This window comes from Macrobrachium nipponense, chromosome 30, assembly GCF_015104395.2.
Source record: "Macrobrachium nipponense isolate FS-2020 chromosome 30, ASM1510439v2, whole genome shotgun sequence".
Lineage (NCBI taxonomy): Eukaryota > Metazoa > Arthropoda > Malacostraca > Decapoda > Palaemonidae > Macrobrachium > Macrobrachium nipponense.
Genome location: NC_087218.1, coordinates 15215888 through 15229397, shown reverse-complemented (window position 1 = coordinate 15229397; position 13510 = coordinate 15215888). Strand labels below are relative to the sequence as shown.

Here is a 13510-nt window from a genome sequence, read left to right as displayed (position 1 = left end):
GCATAAATAAAAGAATACATAATATATACACACACACATATATATATATATATATATATATATATATCATTCGAGCTACAAATGTCCTTTAATATCTAAATTCGCTCTACCTCGGAATTGATATATTTTCATATTTGTACCGGAGGGGAATTTTTTAGTTGATAATAATTTCGTCCCAACATGGGATCGAACCACCGTCCAATTGGACGGGAACGAAATCAGGATAGACAGTGACGCTAACAATTCAGCCAACAGAGACACTATAAGTTTAAATCGATTCTGACCTTACAAATCATCCTCGAACTCTGTGTTTTCGTAATTAGGAATCGATATGAAACCCCGTCTACCATGTTAGCCAATTCGAGTGTTTGACCCAGGTAGCCTTTGTTATGAATAATTATCACATCGAACCGTGATTCATTTATATATCATTCGAGCTACAAATGTCCTTTATTATCTAAATTCGCTCTACCTCGGAAATGATATATGATATATGTACTGAAGGGGAATTTTTTAGTTGATAACATTTCGTCCTCACATGGGATCGAACCACCGTCCAAATGGACGGGAACGAAATCAGGACAGACAGTGACGCTATCAATTCAGTCACAGAGACACTATAAGTTTATATCGATTCTGACCTTACAAATCACCCTCGAACTCGGCGGTATTGTAATTCAGAATCGATATGAAACCCCGTCTACCTTGTTAGCCAATTTCGAGCGTTTTTGAACCCCACGTAGCCCTTTGTTATTAATAATTATCACATCGAACCGTGATTCATTTATATATCATTCGAGCTACAAATGTCCTTTAATATCTAAATTCACTCTACCTCGGAATTGATATATTTTCATATATGTACCGAAGGGGAAATTTTTTTTTTTATTATAAACAAAAACTAAAAAATTCCCCTCCCCGGTACATATATGAAAATATATCAATCTGAGGTAGAGCGAATTTAGATATTAAAGGACATTTGTAGCTCGAATGATATATAAATGAATCACGGTTCAATGTGATGATTATTCATAGCAAAGGCTACCTAGGTCAAACGCTCGAATTGGCTAACATGGTAGACGGGTTTCATATCGATTCTAATTACGAAAAAACACACCGAGTTCGAGGGTGATTTATAAGGTCAGAATCGATATAAAACTGTTAGAGCAGCTCTGTTCTAAGGTCAGAATCGATACAAACTTATAGTGTCTCTGTTGGCTGAATTGATAGCGTCAATGTCTATCCTCGATTTCGTTCCCGACCACTTGGACGGTGGTTCGAGCCCATGTGGTGACGAAATTGTTATCAACTAAAAAATTCCCCTTCCCCTTGGTACATATATGAAAATATATCAATTCCGAGGTAGAACGAATATAGATATTAAAGGACATTTGTAGCTCGAATGATATATAAATGAATCACGATTCGATGTGATAATTATTCATATATATATATATATATATATATATATATATATATATATATATATATATATATATATATATATATATATATATACCATAACTGTGTTGTATATAAAAGTGAGTGCTGGCATTAACTGGATAAACACGTTAAGTTACACAACCGAACCTTTAATATCCATAATACCTTATTTAAGATTGTCTCCAGTTTGAAAAAAGGATTAGTTTTATTTTAGTCTTTAGTTAATTTACGTAGGTGAAAACTTCTTACAGCACTAAATAAATGGCCCTAAGCAAAGCAAGCCTTTCCTTAGAGCACACTGCCTATAACATTGAAAATTTGCGTTATGCACTTGCTATTAAGCCATCAAGGACGAAAGAATGACAGCATCACTACAAAAAAAAAAAAAAAAAAAAAAAAAAAATAGAAATGAGCCTAAACGCCTGCCGTGTCTTGTTTGTTTGTATGGTGTTTTTACGTCGCATGGAACCAGTGGTTATTCAGCAACGGGACCAACGGCTTTACGTGACTTCCGAACCACGTCGAGAGTGAACTTCTGTCATCAGAAATACACATCTCTCACTCCTCAATGGAATGGCCGAGATTCGAACCCGCGACCAGTGAGGTGAGAAGCAAACACCAAACCAACCACGCCACTGAGGCGCTCCTGCCGTGTCTTGGTGACTTTCTTATTCACACGATCACGTACAGAACGATTGCCATTTACCGACAGGAACTGCAGTGTCTCGGTTAAATCCGGGTTAATCCGTGCCAGCGTTACGTCAACACATCATATACACGTATTGTACGAGACTATTACCAACGATGGCGCTGCGCAAGACAAATAAAAACGAATAGCCTGTGGATTCATACAATATCAGTAATGATGAGCACATTCTGTGTGTGTGTGTATGTAACCAAATTTGCGTTATGCAATAATGCACTATTTCTGAGAGTTTGTGCAGGATTTTCGCATATCCAGATGTTTTACCAACTGATTATAAAATGTCAGTCAGTCCACTGACATTGTTGCGTTTATACAAGTATAACATTTTTGTATAATAACACGTGCGTGTGCGTGTTTGTGAATTTTTCATTTTCTATCCTATTTTAATTTCCAAATTTTACATTATCCACTGATTTTTTGGCCATAAATAATTTTCTGTGCATGATTTGATTACATTTCTTTCACACTTACATAACGTTTGGAAAACGAACACGTATACCTACTCCTGAATGAAAGAAAGAAAATTGATTTATTTCTTACAGTTAATATTGTAAAACTCCACTTATCTTCGTACACAAAAAAACATCCAAACTACTTGATGTAGAAAACTTATCATTAATAATAATAATAATAATAATAATAATAATAATAATAATAATGATAAAGAAAATGAAAACTTAGGTTTTACTTCAAGCTACATGAACTCAAAATGGGGGGCAGGCGGTGGGGGGGGGGGGGGGGCAGTTTCAAATGGGGGTGGGGGGGGGGGGGGGGGGGGGGGGGGGGGATGTGCCCTTCGCAGTTACGCCTATGGAGCGGAGGTACAGTAAAATGAATGAAAAGGGGTTGCAGCAGCTAAGGGCCGAAGGGAAGCTTAAAAGAACCTTAAAGTAATGCCTACAGTGTACCGCATGAGGTGTTCTCTCGAAACTGCAGGAAGTCATACTCGTCTGTTGACGTCAACATTACGTGTTTGTTCCTTAGCCCTTTTAGAAGCCTTTCCCGTCCAATTACGATCAGTTTTATTTCCATCCTTATGTACTGCGTCATATATAAGGGTCAGTATTTTTTTTGTCTTGCTTTTGTTTCACATGACGTATACTGTGTCCATTCTTATTTCACGTTTAGTATTATTTTTCACTATGGCTGTTGTTAGGCTCTTGTTGCGCTTCGCAGTTTTATCCAACTATTTACCACATAACACAATTCGATTCCTGTAATGTTACCACTTCACAGAGTTCGTCATTCAACACGTCCGTTTATGGCAATATGGAACTTAATTACTAAATCCATGCGTGCTAAAATGTAAAATTCGTAAATATATATATATATATATATTATATTATCATATATATATATATATATATATATATATATATATACATCACACTACATCATACATAATTAGAAAACATTAATAGAAACTATAGGCGCCTCACTGAAGAGCTGCCAACTCGGAGAACTCGTTCTTATCTGCCGTTAAGGAACTCTGGCAACCACTTTATCATTATCATCATCACTCGCGCCGAAGTACACAGACACCCCTCCTGTTCGTAGGAAACCATCCATTTGTCCTCATTAACGGTAAAACAGATTATGTGAACGCGTACTGTTAACAATATTCCACGAGGTGGCAAATGACGGACTAACGGGCCATAGTATTAGGAACTTAACGAGTCAAATCGGTCACTTGACGATGACCGTTAATCGCATATCTGGCATATATACGTGTGTATAATATATATATATATATATATATATATATATATATATATATATATATATATATATATAAGCATATCATCCATTTATAGTACTATACCAGGGAAGGCGTGTAACGAGTTTCTGATTGAGAAAGTACGAAAGATAGGCCGAGGGCGTGTGAATTTTTGTTATCAAACAGTGAAGTGAGAACTTTGAAGGCACAAGTGGCAACTGTACGAGAACCCAAAATATTTAAAGCACGAATTAATAGAAGGGCAATGTTTAGGATGTTCAAGATGTACGGTATGGAAGATAAATTGACGAGAGATTATCGCTTACTCGGGGATAAAGCCTACAAACTGCTATGTTGTTCTTGTTGGGGGGGTTAGGTAAGATCTCTGGAAGAGCCTAAAATAGTCTGAAAAATGTGTTTCGAGTTGAGTTAAAGATACAGAAATTTTAGGATAAGATATTTATGATTCATTTATTTGAATGAAAGTGTAAAATATAAAAAAAATGTTTATGTTAAACTATACAGAAATGTTACTTCTAATAAAATATAGCGTGTTTATTTTAATTTTCGCTGGGGAAACAAGGCTCTCTTGGCCCGTCAGATTCTGTTTTAATTTACGTTAAGTTACAAATATAATGTTTACAACTTATGTGAGAGAAGAAAATCTGGCACACATCCTGAGTTGGATCACGCCTTGTTTTTGTTATAACAGAGGTGAGGTGAATAATATAATTTGGAGGCAGTAAAGCAGTGACTTCTTTGGTGTAAATTTGGGTCTGAGGCTTGTACACCCATGGCCCATGAAACTCTCAGTCGGTCGGGGTGGCCTGTGTTATTGCAGTGACAGATGCACGATCATGGCTAACTTCAACCTTAAATAGAATAAAAACTAATGAGGCTAGAGGGCTGCAATTTGATATGCTTGATGATTAGGGGGTGGATGATCAGCATACCAATTTGCAATCCTCTAGCCTGAACAGTTTTTAAGATCTGAGGGCGGACACAAAACGTTTGGATGGACAGACAAATAGCTATCTCAACAGCGAATGGGTCATGTTTGGAGCAAAGAATGTGATGTTTGCAGATAACTATGACTTTCATGAGAGTCTGCAGAAACTAGTAACAATATGAAATGCGTGCAAGGGGAGAAAGTTAAGAGTAGCTGGTAGCAAAGTCGAGGATTTGGAGGTAAATAGAAACCACGAAGATGGAGTAATTAATAAGAGAAGCAGTAAGTCACTGAATAGGTGAATGAAGGAAGGCAGCAGGGTGTGTGCAAAAGATGAAAAAGGAAGCTTGGAAAGCATATGGAAATCACGTATAAGGACGAATACAAATTAAAGAGCAAAGGTTAAGACTGTGGAGATGCACTGTTTGTGTTGTATGTGCTATAGTAAATATGTAAAATCCTGATTTGTCTTGAACTCCCTACAGAATTTGTGAAATGAGCAACTTGCTTAGGAACATTTGATCTCCAAGGGCAAGTACTAAAGACAGCAAAACAGTAATTCATCTACCCTATTTCGCCAAGTTTAGTACTAGCCCTGGGGGGGGGGGTCAAATGTGTCTAGTACTAGCCCTAGGGGATCAAATGTGCTTAGCCCTAGGGGGTCAAATGTGCTTAGTACTAGCCCCTAGGGATCAAATGTCTGTAAAGGCATTTGATCTCCCAGGGGCTAATAGTAAACACAGCGAAAGTGTAGATGAATAACTGTTTCGCTGTGTTTAGTACTAGCCCTCGGAGATAAAATGTTCCTAAAGACTGGTTTACACCTACGCACTTTCGTAGTGCGGGCTGTTACGGCGTGGGACTACAAGAAACCGTTACAAACTGCACTACAGACGCACCAAAAGCGCGCCACCTCGCTGGCGGGGCAGGCGAAGACCATTAAAGCCGCGCGACGCCGCCCGGATTTTAAATAATTTCAAATTTTTGTGTGGCGTCTGGCGGGTTGATGAAGTCGCACGAAGCCATATGTGGTGTTGCGCAGCCCCGCAACAAAAGAGGTAAGAACCCGCACGGTGCTGTGTCACACCGCACCACGCCCCACGTGGTGCGACGTAGTACCACCCACGAGGGAGTGTTATGGCGTGATGTTACGGCGCCATGCGGTGCCCTTATGCCGCCTTCATACACGATTAATACATGTTGCGGGGCGTGCGGCGTGTTACCGCGTCTCGCTAGGTAGACTTATTTTTTTTTTTTTTTTAGGTGAACCTCAATACTTTTTTTTCTTTTATTAAGAAATATTACTTTACAAAGTTATATTCTACAATTTTGTATATACTTATTAATATGTATGTATATTATAAAAATATACAATTTATTCATTTTTATTTTTCTAAATATGTTTTTAAATTAGAAACATACTGATTCGTGAAAATTTTTTTTAACATTAGACTTAAATCCTATAATATTTACTTTAAATGTATTTAACAGTCTATTCTTTATACATTTAATAATTTGCTGGTCAGTACTTATTCCCAAATATCTTGCCATCCATATACTTGAAATAAAATCTGCTATTATTACCACTGCTGTATTTTCATCCCTTTTTGAGTTTGCTTCAAAATCTAGTTTTAAAATCCTTAAACTGCTATTAGTTTTTAATTCACTACATTTTCTATGCAATTCAAATACCCAGGACAACAAATTCTTAACCAAAGGACAGAAATATACCATATGCATATTAGTTTCTATGCATCCACAACCGCATTCCTTAACATCTTTTATTTTCATCATGGCTAGCCTATCATTTGTACTTAAAACTTCATGAACATACTTAAACAAAATTTCTCTACTTTTATTTTCTATATACTTATTATTTACATGTTTCCAATTAGTTTCCAGTTGAATAGTGGATACAATTTTTTCAATATTTGGAACATATTCACTGTTTTTCATTAAATGTTCATATACCACTTTCGTTTTTATCTGTGGATAAGAGGTCATCTTATTAGCACTTCGTAATATATTTATCATACTTTCATAAAAACTAGGTGTAAAAATAGTGCAATCCTGATGTTGGCATTCATTTTCTATAAGGTAGGTTGCTCTGACTTTACATTGGTAACCAAAAACAACGATCTTTTAAACATTTTAGAAATATACTAAACACGATTGACTTCGCTCTACACTGAATATCAATAATTCCACAACCACCTCTTAATTTGGACAAAAACATAGGTCGATTGGATGGAAGGTTGCCGCACATTCTGGGAGGATAAAAAGGGGAACCCGCCGGACAGACCACGGTCGGCATCATTCGCGCTCTGACAGCCTGTCGACAATGTTTAAATAAATAGAATTTTATTTTTTTTAAATAATATGATTTTTTAGTTTATTTTCTTTTTTTCAATATTAAATGATTTTGTACATTTTATATCATTCATGATGTTTATTTTTGTAATAAATATGTTGAAATACTGACTTGCACTTACATTTTCCTTATTGATGCTTAATTTATACGTCATGACAATATATATGAGGATATGATTGGGTGAAATGAAATTGAAAAATGAAAAAGCATGGCCATTAAGAATAATAACATGAAGAAATATAACAGGAAATCTAGCATGAAAATATGATATATGAAATATGACATAAATAGAAACTCGGAAATAACTTGAACTATAAAATGAAATGTAACATGAAATAAATATGGCCATCAAATGATATAATAACATACAAGGTAAAGAACAATAATATAATATTGAGAACATGATCAAATGAACATGAACACATACAAATATGACAATGAAACAATAATTAACATTGACTGGACATAGTTATTAACAGGGGAACAATGAAAAATCAGTAACAGACTAAAGACATATTGACCTCAGTTGATAATATATGATATTTGCAGTTGAAAATGTTATGGTATAAACCAAGTCCCAATTTCATTTTCTTAGCATTCTATACTTTTCATGTTTCATTTTCTTACAGTCTGTGCTTTTCATGTTATCATTTTCTTACATTCTATGCTTTTCAGTTCATTTTTCTTACATTCTATCTTTTTTCATGTTCATTTTCTTACATTCTATGCTTTTCTGTTCTTTTCTTACATTCTATGCTTTTCATGTTCATTTTCTTACATTCTATGCTTTTCATGTTCATTTTCTTAACTCTCTATGCTTTTCATGTTCTCTTACTCTCTATGCTTTTTCACGTTCATTTTCTTACATTCTACGCTTTTCCTGTCATTTCTTACTTTCTAAGCTTTACATGTCCATTCATTTGCCTTCTCATTTGTTCCCCCCCCCCCTTCTCCCCTTATTATGAAATTACTGCTATTTATTACTCCGCAACAACACCGCAACCCACCAGCTACACGGAGTAACAAAGCCGCAAGAGCGCGTGGCCTGGCATAGCAACAACAATCATAACACGGCGCCAACTCCGTACCACTCCGCTAGGCACCGCAGGAACAAGCCGTGAGGTGCCCGTAACCCACCGCCCGGGTCAGCCCCACGCCGCCCAATAACGGTCATTTTTTCTCTTCACCCCCCCGCGTCAATTTTTTAACGGTTTCTTGCGGTACCACGCCGTAACAGCCCGCAACACGAAAGTGCGTAGGTGTAAACCTACCTTAAGTGAGTTGGCCATTTCACAAACTCCCTAGGGATTTCTGTGAAATCCTTGATTTCATATCTTTTATGTAACACACACACACACACACACATGTATATATATATATATATATATATATATATATATATATATATATATATATATATATATATATATATATATAATGTAATAAGTGGTATTCGCTCATTTAATGAAGTCACGTGCATCTACTGTGATTTTTTAAGCATATATACATGTATGTATGCGATTAAATATTATCCTAGAAATAAAATTAAAACATTCAACGATTCTCCCAATAGTTTCTAGAGTAACAGGACACACAATTTTCATCGGTGATACCGGAACAGCAAACACCAGAAGATAATTTACAGCAGCAATTACGCGACCGCAAGTCGCTAGTACTCGGCTTCTCTCATCCAGCAAAGAAAACCAACTAACTTCCCGTGGTCCTGCATGGTCCCAGTCTGCTGCTGACTTGCTTATGCTTTTAACGGAATATATTGTAAACAAGAATGAATGCGGACCAACGCCCTGCTTTCTTGTTTCGATTTTTATTTTCTTGTTATTTTCGCTTTTATTATTTTCTTCGAGATATTTTGGGTGGCTGAGGTGTCCAGCGGAAACTGCGTGTACACCTCGAAAAAAATGTCCAGAGTTTAAAATATGTTTTCTTACTTTGTTTAAATATTTCTCCTTCTTTACTCTCTCAGTTCGAACTTCATAGCTTACTTCGCGAAAAGGAAATAAATATAATCCACTTTTATAAAAAAAAAATTGCTGACTTTTCTACTGCGATATGTTTTACCCTGTAATTAAAATAAACTAATATAAATACACGCAGAAGTAAGTGTTGGTGGGTGGATTATATCAGGATTAATGTTGATGTATATTAAGCTGGTTAATTACATCACGAGGCCTTACCCTTAGTGGTAAGGCGTTGATGGAATTCAGAGGCCTGGTGTAGACCGCTGAATTTTCTCCAAACAAAGGAGACAGTTGGGTACAACAACGGAATCCTTGGTCACTGAATGCCCCTCAAAGCAGCGCTGCAGTAAAATCTAGCGTGACTGGCGTATGGATCTAGAGTCATTACGAGAGTGAATCGATAAGAAACAACACACCAGGTTCTGTGCAACCACTCGCTCATATACCCTTAGACCGAGATGTAGCCATGGGTTGCATTTTTATAGAGGCTTCACCGCGGATTCTCAATTTGTCATATCCTCATCCCGTAAATCACAGCCTTGCCGTTATATTTGTACGGTGACAAAGCAGAGGAGAAGTTTGGTAGTACGACATGAAAGACGGGAAGAAAGTTGGGTCTAGCTGGTGCCGGTGGCCCCCATGGCGTCGGAGGGACTTGAGAAGACGAGCAGTTCACGAGATGTTTCTCGGGGTGTAAGACCGTGTTTCTGCCCCTCCGCGAAATCCTGATTTCGGCTTTGGGAGGGAGTTTTCATCATGGTGTTGTTAATTTACGTCAGTTCATTAGCTTCAATGTACTGATACAGTCCTTATAAGGTACTACATATCTCGAGAAGAGCGATGATTTCATTGTTTGTGATTTGCGAGTTCGTGATCTGCAGTGTCGCATGTACTTCGAAAAACTTGGGAAAATTAACATGGAAAAAATTTATCATTTCTGTGAATTATACCTCAAGTCTGTGAATAGTGCATATGTATGCTATGCAGTCCCAAAAGGCTGACTAATTTTCGGTTTCTTGTCATCAGAGTTGAGAGGTAAGGAACTTATAAAAAGTTAAAATGATTATTGCAGCAATTTTTTTTTTATATTTTTAATGTTTATTGATGTTACCTGGGTCATTCTTACGTTAAAGCACTTTTCTAAGTATGCATGAAAGGCCTCAATAATTAATATTTAATAAACTTAAGATTCCATTTGAATATTTTTTTTCCTTTTTACAAACCTTTGATTCTCAGTTAATTTGCTAAACATCGAACACACATGAATGAGAAGATACCACAAGATCAAGGTAACACGCCTGCATGAAATAAAACTTGCAAATAGCAGATGCATTTTACGAATTTAGGCTAAAATCTTAAGAACTTTAGTCAACATGTTGAGGTATCTGGGATACGCCACAAAAAAGAAAAGAAAAAAAAACAGAGATAGCCTCAACATTTCTTCTGCTTGCTCTCAGTACCAGTAGATAGGCCTGATTAACTTGTTCGTGAACTGCGCTTGTTTTCTTTGCTAGTAGATAGGCCTGATTAACTTGTTCGTGAACTGCGCTTGTTTTCTTTGCTAGTAGATAGGCCTAATTAACTTGTTCGTGAACTGCGCTTGTTTTCTTTGCTAGTAGATAGGCCTAATTAACTTGTTCGTGAATTGCGCTTGTTTTCTTTGCTAGTAGATAGGCCTTATTAACTTGTTCGTGGAACTGCGCTTGTTTTTCTTTGCTAGTAGATAGGCCTGATTAACTTGTTCGTGAAACTGCGCTTGTTTCTTTGCTAGTAGATAGGCCTAATTAATTTGTTCGTGAACTGCGCTTGTTTTCTTTGCTAGTAGATAGGCCTAATTAACTTGTTCGTGAACTGCGCTTGTTTTCTTTGCTAGTAGATAGGCCTAATTAACTTGTTCGTGAACTGCGCTTGTTTTCTTTGCTAGTAGATAGGCCTAATTAACTTGTTCGTGAACTGCGCTTGTTTTCTTTGCTAGTAGATAGGCCTAATTAACTTGTTCGTGAACTGCGCTTGTCCTCTGTGCCAGTAAATAGGCCTAATTAACTTTACCGGTGAAATGTAAGACTTTTGCTTCTCCCTCCTGATTTTCATGAAAAGATTGCTTCTCAGAATCCAGGCCCTTTTTTTCTTCTTCCATTCCTCAGGATTAAGGTCACGACAAGAAAAGAATAGCGCGGATCAATCTAATCCCGGGATCGCTGCAATCTCGTGCCTTTCCTGAAAAGAAGTCTGGTTGGCTGAAATCGTGTGGTGACTCGCTTCAGAAGTCGAGTGACAGAAAATGATTACTTTTTTTAAAATTATTATTATTACTTGGTGAAGAGACGGTATTGCTGATGTATAATGTCTTACGCCTTTTATTTTGGGTTGTCTCTTCTCATGTTGCCTACCAATGCTCTTATTATATTCGCTCCAATTTTTACAAATAAGAAAAATTCTTTTGGCGAGCCTTGTGACGATAAAAACAAACTGACTTGTTGGACTCGTTATAGCACACGGGTTCTTAGGACTAACAGCTCGCTCGCGAGATCTCAACACGAGCTCAGAATCCAGACTTGGTTTCTCCTTTATTGATTTATGAAATTTAGACTGTCCAGCCAAGCTCTGGGGCACTTTTAAAAAGAGAGGGAGACGGAGTATTTAGACGGCAAGATGAAGAGTTCCACATAATCAAGATGAAGTTACAAAGATCCAAAGGCGAAACTGAGACACAACACCCACATTTGCACTAAGTGGTAACAGTTAGAGAGGTTGGACAGTAAGATCGAAGAAAGGAAGAATAAATGGAGGTAAAGCAAAAGGCTAAAATGTGAGTGAAATTAACAGCCAAAGGGACGCTGCAAACACCCTTTGGTAATGCCCGCAGTACAGCACGTGAGACTCACTGACGGCACTACCCAGTCGAGTCTTTCTTTTTTGATACGGAATATCCACGGCTAATTTATGCTGAAAAAATGTTCTGATATCTCCCGTCTTTTCCGCCTTCATGCGCTAGGTACAAAACCATTATGATTATTTTCTTGTTGCCTGACCTCGAGCGGTTGTTGAATAATGCAACGTCACGCAACGCCATCTTGCGGATAAGTTTCTTTCCATATACTGTCAGGGGATTTTCAATTTATATCTCGGCTTAGACCAGGATTGGCGAAGACAAAAACAAAATCAAAGGAATGACAGCCAATGGTGAAAAAAAAAAAAAACAAAAAAGGCAGAGGAATCAAACTATAAAGATAATACATTTGAAGGATTAGGCTGTCAGGAATCTGAAAATGCTTAAAATGAAACTTGAGTAATACATTCTGAAGAATATAATGTGAAGAAAGGAAAAGGAAAAATCGATTAACGAAGCATGACGAATGGATGAAGAGCATATCTGGAAAATGCAGAGATGAAATAGATGTAACGAATCTTAAAGAGAACAATAGTCTGAAGTTTTTTCCTGTAAAGAATCGATTACACTGAAGAAATATCACTGCATTAACATTTTGTCTTCGCAATGCAGACCATTATAACCATCCTATTGTAAACTATTTTTTCTCAGGAGAAAACGGGGCGGTGCCGAGTTGCGAGACAAAAAAAAAAAAAAAAAAAAAAAAAAAAAAAAAATCAGGAGACAACGGAAAGTCGAGCTTCAGAAAAACATTCCAGACAATGGAAAAATCAAACTTCCCCCCCCCCCCCCCCCCCCCCACCCGCCCAAAAAAAAAAAACAGACAACGGAGTCAAATAAAAAAAATAAAAAAATTAGAGACAACGGAAAGTCGAACTTCAAAAAAAAAAAAAAAATGAGAAGACAACAGAAAGTCGAACTTAAGAAAAAAAATAAATAAATAAATAAACAAAATAAAATCAATCAGGAGACAACGGAAAGTCGAGTCTCAGGAAAAAATTTCAGACAATGGAAAGTCGAGCTTCAAAAAAAAAAAAAATCGGAAGACCACGTAAGTCGAACTTCAAAAGAAAAATTATATAACAAATGCTATTTTCCCACCTTCAGTTCTTCAAAGTATATACCTCTTAGTTTTAGTTTCATATATCAATTTTTTGCACTTTCTTCCATCGTCGATTTTATTTTCCATTTGTTTGACGGGTCTGTAGGCCTAAGGTTCTTATCCAGCGCAGATCCGATAGAAAAGTAGAAAAAGAAAGGCGTGGCGCTTGTTGGGTGGATGGAGGGGGGCGGGGGAAGAGTTAAGACTGGGCTTTGGGTTGCTGAACCCCAAAAACAGTAGCAGGGTAGGTAGAAGATCCAGAGCATGGTAGTGGTCGGAAAGAAGGCAACGATGAGCAGTGCAACATGAAAAGCAAACGTTTTACAAGACCACTTTGCCACTTGGCACAGACC

At 37.1% G+C, this 13510-nt stretch overlaps 2 protein-coding genes across 2 annotated transcripts in view; one reads left to right on the top strand and one right to left on the bottom strand.

Moving 5' to 3' along the window:
• Positions 1 to 13510, top strand: part of LOC135202015 (uncharacterized) — a 159866-nt gene that overhangs the window by 80795 nt on the left and 65561 nt on the right. The gene's annotated exons all lie outside the window — the stretch shown is intronic.
• LOC135202305 (zinc finger protein ZFP2-like) overlaps positions 1 to 13510 on the bottom strand; it is a 79594-nt gene that overhangs the window by 45369 nt on the left and 20715 nt on the right. The window lies entirely within an intron of this gene.